The 11598-nt window shown below is 40.9% G+C and overlaps 1 protein-coding gene across 3 annotated transcripts in view; it reads left to right on the top strand.

Annotated features, from left to right (window-relative positions):
- The window catches only part of OTUD7B (OTU deubiquitinase 7B), a 62960-nt gene continuing 51362 nt past the window's right edge, over positions 1-11598 (top strand). For all 3 annotated transcript variants that reach the window (XM_066377336.1, XM_066377337.1, XM_066377335.1), the window contains exon 1: positions 1-288. The gene's annotated coding sequence lies outside the window, so the exon portion shown is untranslated. The remainder of the gene's footprint in view (positions 289-11598) is intronic.

The raw sequence follows: 11598 nt of genomic DNA, 5'->3' as shown, positions 1-11598 counted from the left end.
TTTCCGGCCGGACGGCCGAGAACCACCGATCCTGAACCAACCTCCGGAGTCGGAGCGGCGACCGGTTGTGGAGTAGGCAAAAAGCCACTGTGGGAGTCCAGTCCGGATCGGACCCGCCCTACTCCAGCTCCTGATCCCGTGCTGAGCAACAGCCGCGGGCACAATCTCCGCCTCCGCCGCCGTCGGGGGAGGGGCGGCCGGACCCCGGGTCACAGCGGAGGAATGAGGAGAGGCGGCCGGGCCCCGCGCTCCGCCCCGGCCTAGGGCCTTGCCCGGGGAGCCGAGAGGGTAACGGAGCCCCCCGCCCTGGCACCCTCCCCCGTCCGCCCCCGCCCCTCTCGCCTCTTCAGTCTCCCAAACTCTGACCCTCTGATCTCCACTGACCCCCTTCTCCTTTCCGATTCTGTTTTACCCGGAGCCAGCGCCTCTCGGCACCCCTCCTCGCCCTGACGGCCCCTTGCTTCGTCCCGGCCTCATCCCTGTTTCTCCTCCCTTTCACCTGCGTCCCGCGGTGCCGGCCCCCTCCCCCGTTCCTGGCCTCCAGAGTGTGCTGGGCAGTTTGGATCATCCCCCTAGACTTTCGGGGAGGGATGGTGGAGGTTTAAGGTAGTTAGGAGTGTATACTACTGCCCCACAGTAGGATAAAGTTCATTGTAAAGTCTCAATATAAAAGTAAAATGAACAGACAACAAGCTTGTTTTCCCCTATCGATAGCCAAACTGATGTGCGTCCAGTAATGGAGGAAGGGAGCGAGAAAATTTGAGTGTGTGCGAGAGTTTAGAAAGAGATTCTAGGGCAGGCCTATGAACTTCAGAAAAAAGCAAAGTTGCCATGAACCGATGGAAACTTTAGAAGCTGATGAGGAGTAAGCCGCGGGCTGCGTGATCTCACTCCTCTTCTCTTAATTACTAGGTTAACGGTGTGACTCCGGTTGGGATGAAATGGGATTTGTTTACTGGGCTGGCATATTTTTAGCTTCTCGGCTCACAAGGACCAACGCTTTCAGACTCTCCCTCCCTCCCTCCCCCTATCTTTTCCACTCTCTTTCTCATCCTCTCCCTCTCTGTCTAGGTAGTCTTTCTAACATAGGTGGCTCCTCTGGGCACAATACAGATACAAATACTGAAAGAACGTGACTGGTGAAAGTTTACTTAAGGAATTCTCATGAATGCAAAAGCAGGAATTAGTGGGACTTTGACCCATATTTTCCTAATCTTCTTATAAGTACGTGTTTAAAATGCTTTTTAGAAAATCAGAAGCTGGTAATTTTTCAGTCTTTGTCTAATCATACTGTTTATTTAGGAGATCTTTGAGCAGGTTGGACTCCTTTGTCTTTCAGAACCTATTTCTAAGGTAGGAAAGGACAAAGCAGAAGAGGTAGTAGTAAAGCTAGTCCAAAAAGGTAGCCAACTAATCCCAAATCTGTATTATATAACTTAAAAAATTTCCTTGCTAGTGAGATTGCATTCCTGATGGGGTGGAGAAGACTACAGGGACTTAAGTCAGGTGGCTAAGGAGAATCAGACTTGTAATTAAACATTTGCTCTGCATAATTTACAAATGAATACTTTATAAGCAAACAATTGTTCTCATTGTTTTTGGAGCAGTTCATTGAAAGTTTAGTAATCATGCTGCTGTGATAGACTATTGATATTTTGAAGGCTGCACCGAACTGTGAAATAAATGAAGTTGATATTGTTGATCTGGAATCTGAATACTGGTCTGTTATAATTTCCACTAGCTACCCTGCATGCCTCAGAGCACCTCCCTGAGTAAGTGGCTGGTTACTATGTACTTAGGGTTTGGAAATGAATACAAATATTAGCTCATGCTAGAAATAATTGAGAAGGTAAATATGCTGAAAAGATATTCCAAAACTGAAATAGGCTATTAAAAAAAATTTTTTCCCCCATTTTGGATTACCACCTTTCTGCTGATAATTATCCATTAACATGAATAATTTAGAATTGAGCAGATAGATATCCACTTTGGACATTACGCATTCAAGCAGGAAGGAAAGATGGAAGGAAGACAGTTTCCAAACTTTTACTTATTTTTTGTTGCCTGATTTTACTTGCCCCCTTCATTTAATGCCAAAGACTCCCTTGTGGAAGAAAAAAAAAAAAAGGAAAAAGTAACCCTTTGCCAAATGGAGGACTGTCTGCTGATTTGTATAAGACAGGCTAACCAGTATGAATGCTGATTGTTAGTTGGACTTGGTGGAGTTATGTCACCAACAGCTTAGACATTTTCCTATACCTTTATTTAGTCTCATTCTTTTGGGACACCTATTAAAAAAACTTTAATTTGGAGGGTAAAAGGTAATTTTTAAAAATCGCACACACCGTCTCAGTGTCTGCTGACAATCATTCTTCCAATTTGTGAGCTGGTTTAGTGTCAATATTAGTGATGATATCTGGCAAATTCTATTTATATCTGTATTTAGCAACTTTAGTTGAACTACATATATTCTGTGGGACTGGAGGTAAGGATTGAAGGGATTTAATAAACCTAGGATTAAGTGTTGGATAGCCCAGTAGCCCACCACTATTCCCAGTTCTCAGACAGCTTTGTTTGGAATTTTGAGATTCAATGTATATAAACAAGTGAATTAAGATGGAATAACTCAGTATTAAAAATAAATTCTCAGGTTATTATGGGGGACACTGAATAACACTTGTTAAAGTTTTAGAACTCCTGAATGCCTTAAGTATGCTAAGGATGCTGGCAGAGGACATCATAAGGGAACACCCCTTCTTACTGTAAACATTCACCCCATCAAGGGGAAAACCCGGAACAATGCTTTGATGTGTGACTTCAGTGGTATCTTTCCTATGGGAATGTGGGCACTGTGGAATGGCAGACTGCAATCTTCCCAATAGCCCCTGATAAATTTAGATAATTAAAATTGGTGTAACTGGAATGAAATTGCGGGGCAGTTTTATCATAAATGCTGAACTCAGTTAATTTTATAATATGATAGAAGGAAGGAGTTGATTTTCTTCTTTCTTTCTTTCTTTCTTTCTTTCTTTCTTTCTTTCTTTCTTTCTTTCTTTCTTTCTTTCCCTTCTCTTCTTTCTTTTCTTTTCTTTTCTTTTCTTTTCTTTCTTTCTTTCTTTCTTTCTTTCTTTCTTTCTTTCTTTCTTTCTTTCTTTCTTTCTTTCTTTCTTTCTTTCTTTCTTTCTTTCTTTCTTTCTTTCTTCTTTCTCTTTCTCCCCTCCCTCCTCCCTCCCTCCTTCCCTCTCCTTTCCTTCCCTTTCCTTTCCCTCCCTTTCCTTTCCCTCCCTTCCTTTTCCCTCCCTTCCCTTTCCTTCCCTTCCCTTTCCTTCCCTTCCCTCCCCTTCCCTTCCCTTTCCTTCTTACTTTCCTTCCTTCCTCTCTCCCTCCCTCCCCTCCTTCTTCTCCTCTCTCCCTCCCTCCCTCCCTTCCTCCCTTCCTTCCTTCCTTCCTTCCATTTTTCTTTCCTTTTCTAGAAGTCCTTACTGGATAATGATTGGACATTCGGGTGGGTAAAGTAGAGTTTTCATGCTCCAGTGACAGGCTTTGGGAAGACAGAAAAGGTGAAAAGACAGATATTTTTGCTCTTGGGACAAAAATAGGACAGGGCAGGGTTGGGGAATGTGATATATAATAAATGAGAAGGCAGATTGTTATAAGCTTTAACATTTAGGAAACTACAGAAACAAAACGAAATTTAATGTGCTTCAAATGCAGTATGTAAAGTCTAGAAAACTTGAAGTAACAATGTAAGCATGAGATGAATTAGGCAATGTTTCTGAATCAGTAAGATTTGAAATGGACTTGGGAGACAATGGATTAGAGTCATAAAGAGGCATGGGCTATATAGAGTTAGATGAAACTTGGTTCAGATCTTGGTTAAGGTTTATTATGTTCTCTGACATGGATGCTCTATTTTTACCTATAAAATATGTGAGCATTCAAGAAAGTGTTAGGAGTAAAAGAAAAGGTCTTCAGGCAGAAAATATAGAATGTGCAGAGTGCACTGATGGGATGAATAACTAAGTTGTGTTTGTCCAGGGAATAAGTGAGAGTGACTGGACAGTGTGGGTTGGTCAAGTCATGGGTAGAGCAAGCAGGAGGGTGGAGGGGACTCAATGGCTCGACTCTGTGGTGTGTTGATGGAAGGGTCAATAGAGTCATTGTAGCTCCTTGAACAAAGGATGGATTTAATAAGAAGTATTGAGCCCTCTGGTCCAGGAACTCAGGGACAAAGACTCAGGCAGGCATCGGTACATTGTGACTCCTCTGCTTCTTTTCTGGATGATCCTAGCTTAAAGTGATTAGCCAGGAGACATAAGGTTCCTTGTAGAAGTTCTTGTATTCATACACCTTACTCACTATGCTGAGGTCTGCTTCTGTCTGTTTCACATTGTACTGACCTGTGGGAAAGTCTCAAGACTATGGCTGAATTCTCCTCAGGAACTTATGGTAAGGACAGTATCATGTTTTAAGTATATTTAACTTCCCCTGCTATGGTAGGGAGCAATAGTAGGTAATAAAGAAATTTCTTGGTTTGAAAAGCATTATTTTTAGAACTTTAAAAAAATTTTTCTTTATTCACTTTAGAGAGAAGGATAGAGAGAGAGAGAAGGGGGGAGGAGCAGGAAGCATCAATTCCCATATGTGCCTTGACCAGGCAGGTCCTGGGTTTCGAACTGGCGACTTCAGTGTTTCTAGGTTGATACTTTATCCACTGCGTCACCACAGGTCAGGCTGAAAAGCATTATTTTTAAACCAGATTTATGTTCATATTTTGGGGAATCGTTGATGTTGAAATGAATTTGCATTTCTCACCCTTCACCTGATGGTGAAGAAAATGCACTGATGGTGAAGAACAGTCAAATCTTTTGCCTCAGCAATCCATAAAATGAACAACTCATTTGTGGATAATTAAGACTAGACTGCATGTGTTAATGAAGAACAGTTTTTTTCCAAAATCTGTGTGGGTCCAATGTGGCTTCTAAGGCTCTTTGCCTTATGTCTAAGAGCGATTGATAGGTGATGCTATGTTGTAGCCAGAGTGAGTCTCCACTCACAGCATTTGGAGGAATCTTATTGTGATATGTTGCATAGTTAAAGATTAAGGTGGCCTTTTCAAAAGACTTGGGCTTTGTAGAGGCTCTTCCAGATGTCAGTTCCTCTGAAAATCTGTCAGATTTCTCTAGAAGCAAACTAGTTTGAAAATATGGCCAATTTAATAAAAGGAATAAGTAGTGTCCACATTTAAGAATAAACAATCACACAGTTCTTTCAACCTTGTTCTTTCAGTCAGTTGACTTTCCTTCATTCCTGCCCCCCCCATCATTACTAAACTAGATGCTTGTGATGTCATGAACAAAGTATTATTATTTACCTCTTTGAGTCAGGAGATTGTAGTATCTCTGAGCTGGAAATCAGAGGTGGAAATTTCAGCAATCTTAATTTGTACAGTATAGTTCAGGATTATTTTCAGCTGTATTTTTTAGGATTGTGGTTTATCCTTTTATTTGCCTGAAGAAATATTTCTGGGTAAGTGAAATTACTAAACCATTATTTTTAGTGACCTGCTCTGAGTTTAGGTTTATGCTCATTGCTGTGGAGGATTAGGTTAAAAGGTTTGTGCTCTTGAAGAATTTACAGTGTAGTTGGGAGTAAGGAGAATAGGAAGGAATGAACCTATTGAGCCTCTGTTATGCCACACAAATAAAATTTTAAAATGTGAAATTATATTATCTATTGCATAGTACACACCTCATATCATAGGTATTTTGGGAGAAGAATACTCGGGTAGTTGAGTGATGTCACAGGAATTGTAACTGATTCCAGATATTAAAAAATAAATAAAATTATATTAGGTACAAGGGATGGATGAAGAAAATAACAACAAAAGTACTGATTTTGCAGCTGAGAGGGATTAAGTAAAGCCTGGAGTAGGGATGTAGGTGGGGTACTCTCAGGGCAGTGATGAGACTGAGGAGCAGCAGTGCAGACCAGTGACACGGGTTTTGAGGCTGGCTTGGGGCTGTGTTTATAAAGGGTCTTAAAAGCCAGGCTTATAAGTTCAGATTTTAAATGATAGAAAATTGTGAACCACTGAGAGTTTTTGATTAGGATAGTAATATGATGATAGTGGGGAACAGGGCTGGCTTGGAGGGAAGGGAGATTGGCACCTCGGGAGTGTGAAGTGATGCGCTAGCGTTGTGTGGAGAGGGGAAAAAGTGTGAAGAAAAACTGAAATCATGAAGATGGGGTGTGGAAGATGAAGGAGAGTGATAAGTCAAGTAAGACTAAAACATTTTAAGAGTTTCTGAGACATTGACTGAAATAAAGTTAGGAAGTTTTAGAAGACTATGAAGAGTTCAATCTGAGGTGTGTCGGATTTATTTAAAGTGACAATGAAACGTCCATGTGAAAGCTGTTCCAGTTGTTAGAGAAGAGTCTAAAGCTGGCTAGAGGTGGGGTTGCTACATTGGGAGTGTGGGTGTGCACTTTAGCACAAAGATGTACCTGTAGCCAAGGAAATGAATGAGCTCTCCGAAGACTAGAGTTTAAGGAAAGAACAGAAGGCCAAAGATGGTGGTGCTGATAAATAACTATTCTCTAGTCTTCAGGCCAGATTATTTCTTCTTTTCTGTTTTCTGTTCCTCTACTCCCTGCTCCATCAAATACCCCTTAAATGAGTGTCTTCTTGCAAGCACTGTCTTAGGCACTGAGGAAACAGATGAATCAGACTAGGTCTCTGCCTATAAGGAGAGTATGGATCTAGTGGGAGGAGACAGATGTGTAATTATCTGGGTGGATTGAAGGGTTATAGATACTGTACTAAAAGTATGTAGTGGAGACAGAGGGGCCTGCAGTTGGGCATGCAGAAGTTGGGAAGTGTCTCCCGGAGGGGATGACATTTGAGCTGAGTCTTGCAAGATGAGTTAAGGATATACCCTACAGGCGACAGGGAGAAGTAGACTACAGGCTGAGAAAACAGCATGAACAAAAGCTTAAAGAAGCAAAACAGCCAGACTTCTTCAAGTAATTTTTTTAAGTAATTCTTATGGCTGGAGGGCAGGATAGGAAGGCAGGGGATGAGGCTGGGAATGTAGGTAATGCTGATCATGGACAACTTTATCTTGTGCTGGAGTAAATGATGAACCACATTGGGTGCTAAAGTAAATTTCATGTTCTAGAAAGATTATTTTGTCAGTGGTGTCTAGGGTGGATTGCAGAGGAACAAGATGAAGGCTTTTAAAATGACTTTATTATGCTCAACAGTTCCATATTTGTTGTTGAGTGAATTGTGGAACAAGAGAACTGGAGAGACTGTTAAGCTTTTGTAGTCTCCCTTGTTCATATTCAAATGCAATGTCTGAGGTTTACTCAGGATCACAGAACTAGTTTAGTGATAGTTTGATCTGGAATTCAATCTTTAGTGCCTGTAATGCGGTGATTAATAAATATTAGGTCACCTCTCTTAATTCCTTCACAGTCCCATTCTAGTGTTTGTTACATTCTGCCACACTGCATTGTGTCAGAAGACAGAGATTTATGTCATTCCATTCCATTTTACCAGTTCAAAGTGAACAATGGTATTTCCCCAGGTCTGGCTGAGGAAGAGCTGCTGTGAGAATGCCTCAGGGATTAGGGGCTTTTGACCTCAGGCAGTTGGGTGCCCTGGAGGGGAATGATGAGGATGTTAGGATTATTCAGCTGTAATGGTTCAGATGTAGGATAATTAAGGTATTTGTTTTCTTGAGTGTGCAGATATTTATTTCTCCCATTAAGTTCCTTTCAAGTTGTTTTCTTTTAAATTTAGCTTTAAATTGTGCTGGTGAAATTGGTAAAAGATATAAATTGGGCACTGACAAAAACAATATCTAAGAAAAACAAGATATGTCATATTTGGATTCTAAATCTTTCCTATATTTTTAATTCCATTGGATTTTTGTTAGGGAAAGTGATTGGGTTTAAAGTGCTAAGTTTGGATTTTGTGTTTTAGTCATTTTTGCTGGAGAAGTGCCCCAAAACAGGACAGAGGACATCTCTGAGGTCCTTCAGTTCCCCTGGGGAAAGATGGGATACAAGGGGATGTGTAAGGATGGATATGTTCCATTGATAAGTTTTTCTCAAAACTTAACTCTGTCATGATTTCTTTACTCTTTTTTTCTGGGCTCTGTCAGCATCTTAGAAGAGGGCCTTGGTTGGAAACTGTCCACTTTAGCGGAGCTGCCAATTCTTAATTCTTTCTCAAGTGGGCAAGGGTACATTTTGTTTTTGTTTGCGTTTGGAGGAGAGGAGGAGAGATAGGAGGCACAGAATAGCTACTCACAGTGAGTCTTTGTCTGAATTCCTATGTAACTGGAAGTTTCCTTGGCTTTGTTTTGGGGACATGTGACTTGGTTACGTGGCATTTATGTTATGTGGGAAGGTGGTTCTCAGTGCCCTCAGATGTCTGATGTAGGATGGCAATGACAACCTCTTGTGCATTGTCAGCTCCGCCCCACTCTGTGATAGGTGCCTTTGTGCACGATGTGGGAGGGAGAGGAAGGGTCCTCCCTCAGTCTAAAACTGAACTAATCAAGTGTTCCCTTAAACGCTTAAGCAAACCATCCTGCTGCTCATTATTATTTTATGTTAATCACTCCACCATTCCAGTCACTTTCTTAATTCAAACATTTTGGATAATGAAATATTTTAAATACTATTTAGAAAAGTTCAGGGAAAAATCCCTAACACAATTTTGAGCCAACAACCCAAATTTAATGGATATTGACATTTTGTCATATTTAAATGCCTTGCTCACTTTAAGATATAAAATGGTAGGTATAGCTAAAGCCCTGTTCTGCATCCTTTCTTCCTTCCTCTTTTTCAGGAAATGCCTACTGTCCTGATTTGCTATGTATCGTTCCATTTCGTGTTATATACCTTTCTTTATTTTTTTTTATTTATTATTATTATTTTTTTTGTATTTATCTGAAGCTGGAAACGGGGAGAGACAGTCAGACAGACTCCCGCATGCGCCTGACTGGGATCCACCCGGCACGCCCACCAGGGGTGACGCTCTGCCCACCAGGGGGCGATGCTCTGCCCCTGGGGTGGGGGTCGCTCTGCCGTGACCAGAGCCACTCTAGCGCCTGGGGCAGAGGCCAAGGAGCCATCCCCAGCACCCGGGCCATCTTTGCTCCAATGGAGCCTCGGCTGCGGGAGGGGAAGAGAGAGACAGAGAGGAAGGAGGGGGTGGGGGGTGGAGAAGCAAATGGGCGCTTCTCCTATGTGCCCTGACCGGGAATCGAACCCCGGTCCCCAGCACGCCAGGCCGATGCTCTTACCGCTGAGCCAACTGGCCAGGGCCCCTTTCTTTATTTTTTTAAATATATATATATATACACACACAAAACATATAGTTTTGTTTTGAAATCTTACAATAATAGACTCAAATACCGTATACTGTATTTCCCCATGTATAAGATACACCTCCCCCTCCCCCCCCAATTTGGGGTCTAAAAACTGGGTGCGTCTTATACAGCGGTTGTAGAAGTGTGGTATTTCAAATGCCATAGATGGAACTGAGGACAAGGCAATATATGAAGACAGTGATTCGTCATCAGACACAGTTAATGACAAGCTAATGGATGGGAGTTTTGACAGTGATGAGTTGTATGAATTTTGTGATGAATAAAACTTGAGTTCAATAACTTTATGTAATTTTTTTTTTCTTCAAATTTTGGGTCCCCAAATTAAGGTGCTTCTTATACATGGGGAAATACAGTATATCCTTTTGTATCTTTTCTCCATTGTTTTTCATATGTGTCTACATGTAGTTCTGGTTTATTTTCTCTACTAATCTTTAAACCTGTTTCCTCCATTGCTCTCCCTGCTTGGCCTTTTAAAAAATCCTACCCATCAAAGTTCCAATTTAAATCATATCTTCCATGGAAACTTTCCTGAGTTTTTTTTCTCTTAATGGTATGATCTTTCCCTTTTCTGAATTCTGTCATTTTATTGGTGCTTGTCTGGTGATAGTTGTATACAGTATTCCTGTATTTTAGTTTATTTGTGCCTTTCTTGTGCCTATTCCACTATACTCCCTGGAAAGCAGATAAATGATCTCTTTTATCTTTATATCTCTCATGAGGCTTGCCACAATAATTTACACATAAAAGACATTTTGTACTCATTAGCAACTAAATGGTTAATGAATAAAAAAATTAAGACAGTCCTTTGTGATGGTTAACTGTTAGTTTAATTATGAGCATTGTAGTGGTCCCCAAGAAAAATAAAGCTTAAAAAGAAACTTTCATGCTGAGAATTATATAAAAATGCATATAAATGGTGAGAGCAGTCAAGCCTAACTTCCAGAAGGAGATGACAGCAAACATTCCCTGCGAAATGAAGTGGGAATTGATCGCTGATTTCATCCCAACAAGGAAGCTCCTGGGAATTGCTCCTGATGGCATTTGAGGCAATGTGCTCTTATGGCCAGACTCATTTCACTGGCTATCAAATTCTGCTGTTGTCATCAAGGTCTTGACACCTTCCCTGGAGATGGGATGTTGGTGTTGAGAAAAAACAGCCTGTCTGTTCACCTAATGAACACTGCTGAGAACCAGGGGTTGGCCTCTAAAGAAGAAAGCCTAGTATACACATATGTATGAATATACTACATACATATATTTTAATGACACATTCCTTTTTTATTAACAAGACCAGATTGTAACTGAGCAGAGTAATTTGAAGCTATTAATTCTCCAATGGATGGTTAATGAATAAAATAACATGATTTTATTGAGTCCCAAAATAACATGATTTTGGCCTCACAGAAGCTTTTCCCTTCTCTGCCAAGCAGAAATTAAATATTTAGTTGAAATATACAAAACCACAATTTTGTAGGTGAAAGCAGTCAAATACCAGCAGTTGTATGTATATGGCTCAACCTAACACGTTAAGGCCTGGGTTTCCTCTTGGGGTTCTGAAGAACATCATGAACCTTTTTGAAGTGGATAATGCCAAATCCTTCTGTAATTCTGAAGTGCATTTCTGAAGTTTTAATTTGCAGCTGACCTTTGGTAGTTGCGTTGAGCTCACATTTTTGGTCAGAAGTTTTTGTTTCCTAGCATGCATTTAGTATACTGTCTTTAGGGGGGAAAGTGCATAAAAGTGGAGGGGAATATGCCTGTGAGTCTTATGGAGTGAAAAATATGGTATTTTATTAAATATTTTAACGCACCATTTGGTTCAGAATATTTTTTTCTTATTTTCCTCCTTAAAACCCTAGGTGTGTCTTATGGGCAGGTGTGTCTTATGGAGTGAAAAATATGATAGTTGGGAAGGTTTTGGGGGGAATGTGTGAGGATTGTAGGCCAGGATAGGCTCTGGGAAATAAGCCTGAGATGAAACTTGCTGTAAATAACAACCTAGAAATGTACGAGTTGGTTTCAATAAGCTTATAGTTAGTTCCTTTGAGTAAGTGACTCCCCCACACTCTTTCCTGCTATCCCTGTGTCTCAAGCCTAGTCTTGATAAAGGAGATATGGTGGTGGCAAAAACCATAGAAGGGAAAATTGTCTGTGGCCCTTCATTTTATTTGGAGACTTAACAGGGTAGAGG

Source organism: Saccopteryx leptura, chromosome 3 (genome assembly GCF_036850995.1).
Source record: "Saccopteryx leptura isolate mSacLep1 chromosome 3, mSacLep1_pri_phased_curated, whole genome shotgun sequence".
Taxonomy (NCBI): Eukaryota; Metazoa; Chordata; class Mammalia; order Chiroptera; family Emballonuridae; genus Saccopteryx; species Saccopteryx leptura.
This window is presented reverse-complemented; position numbering and strand designations above follow the sequence as displayed.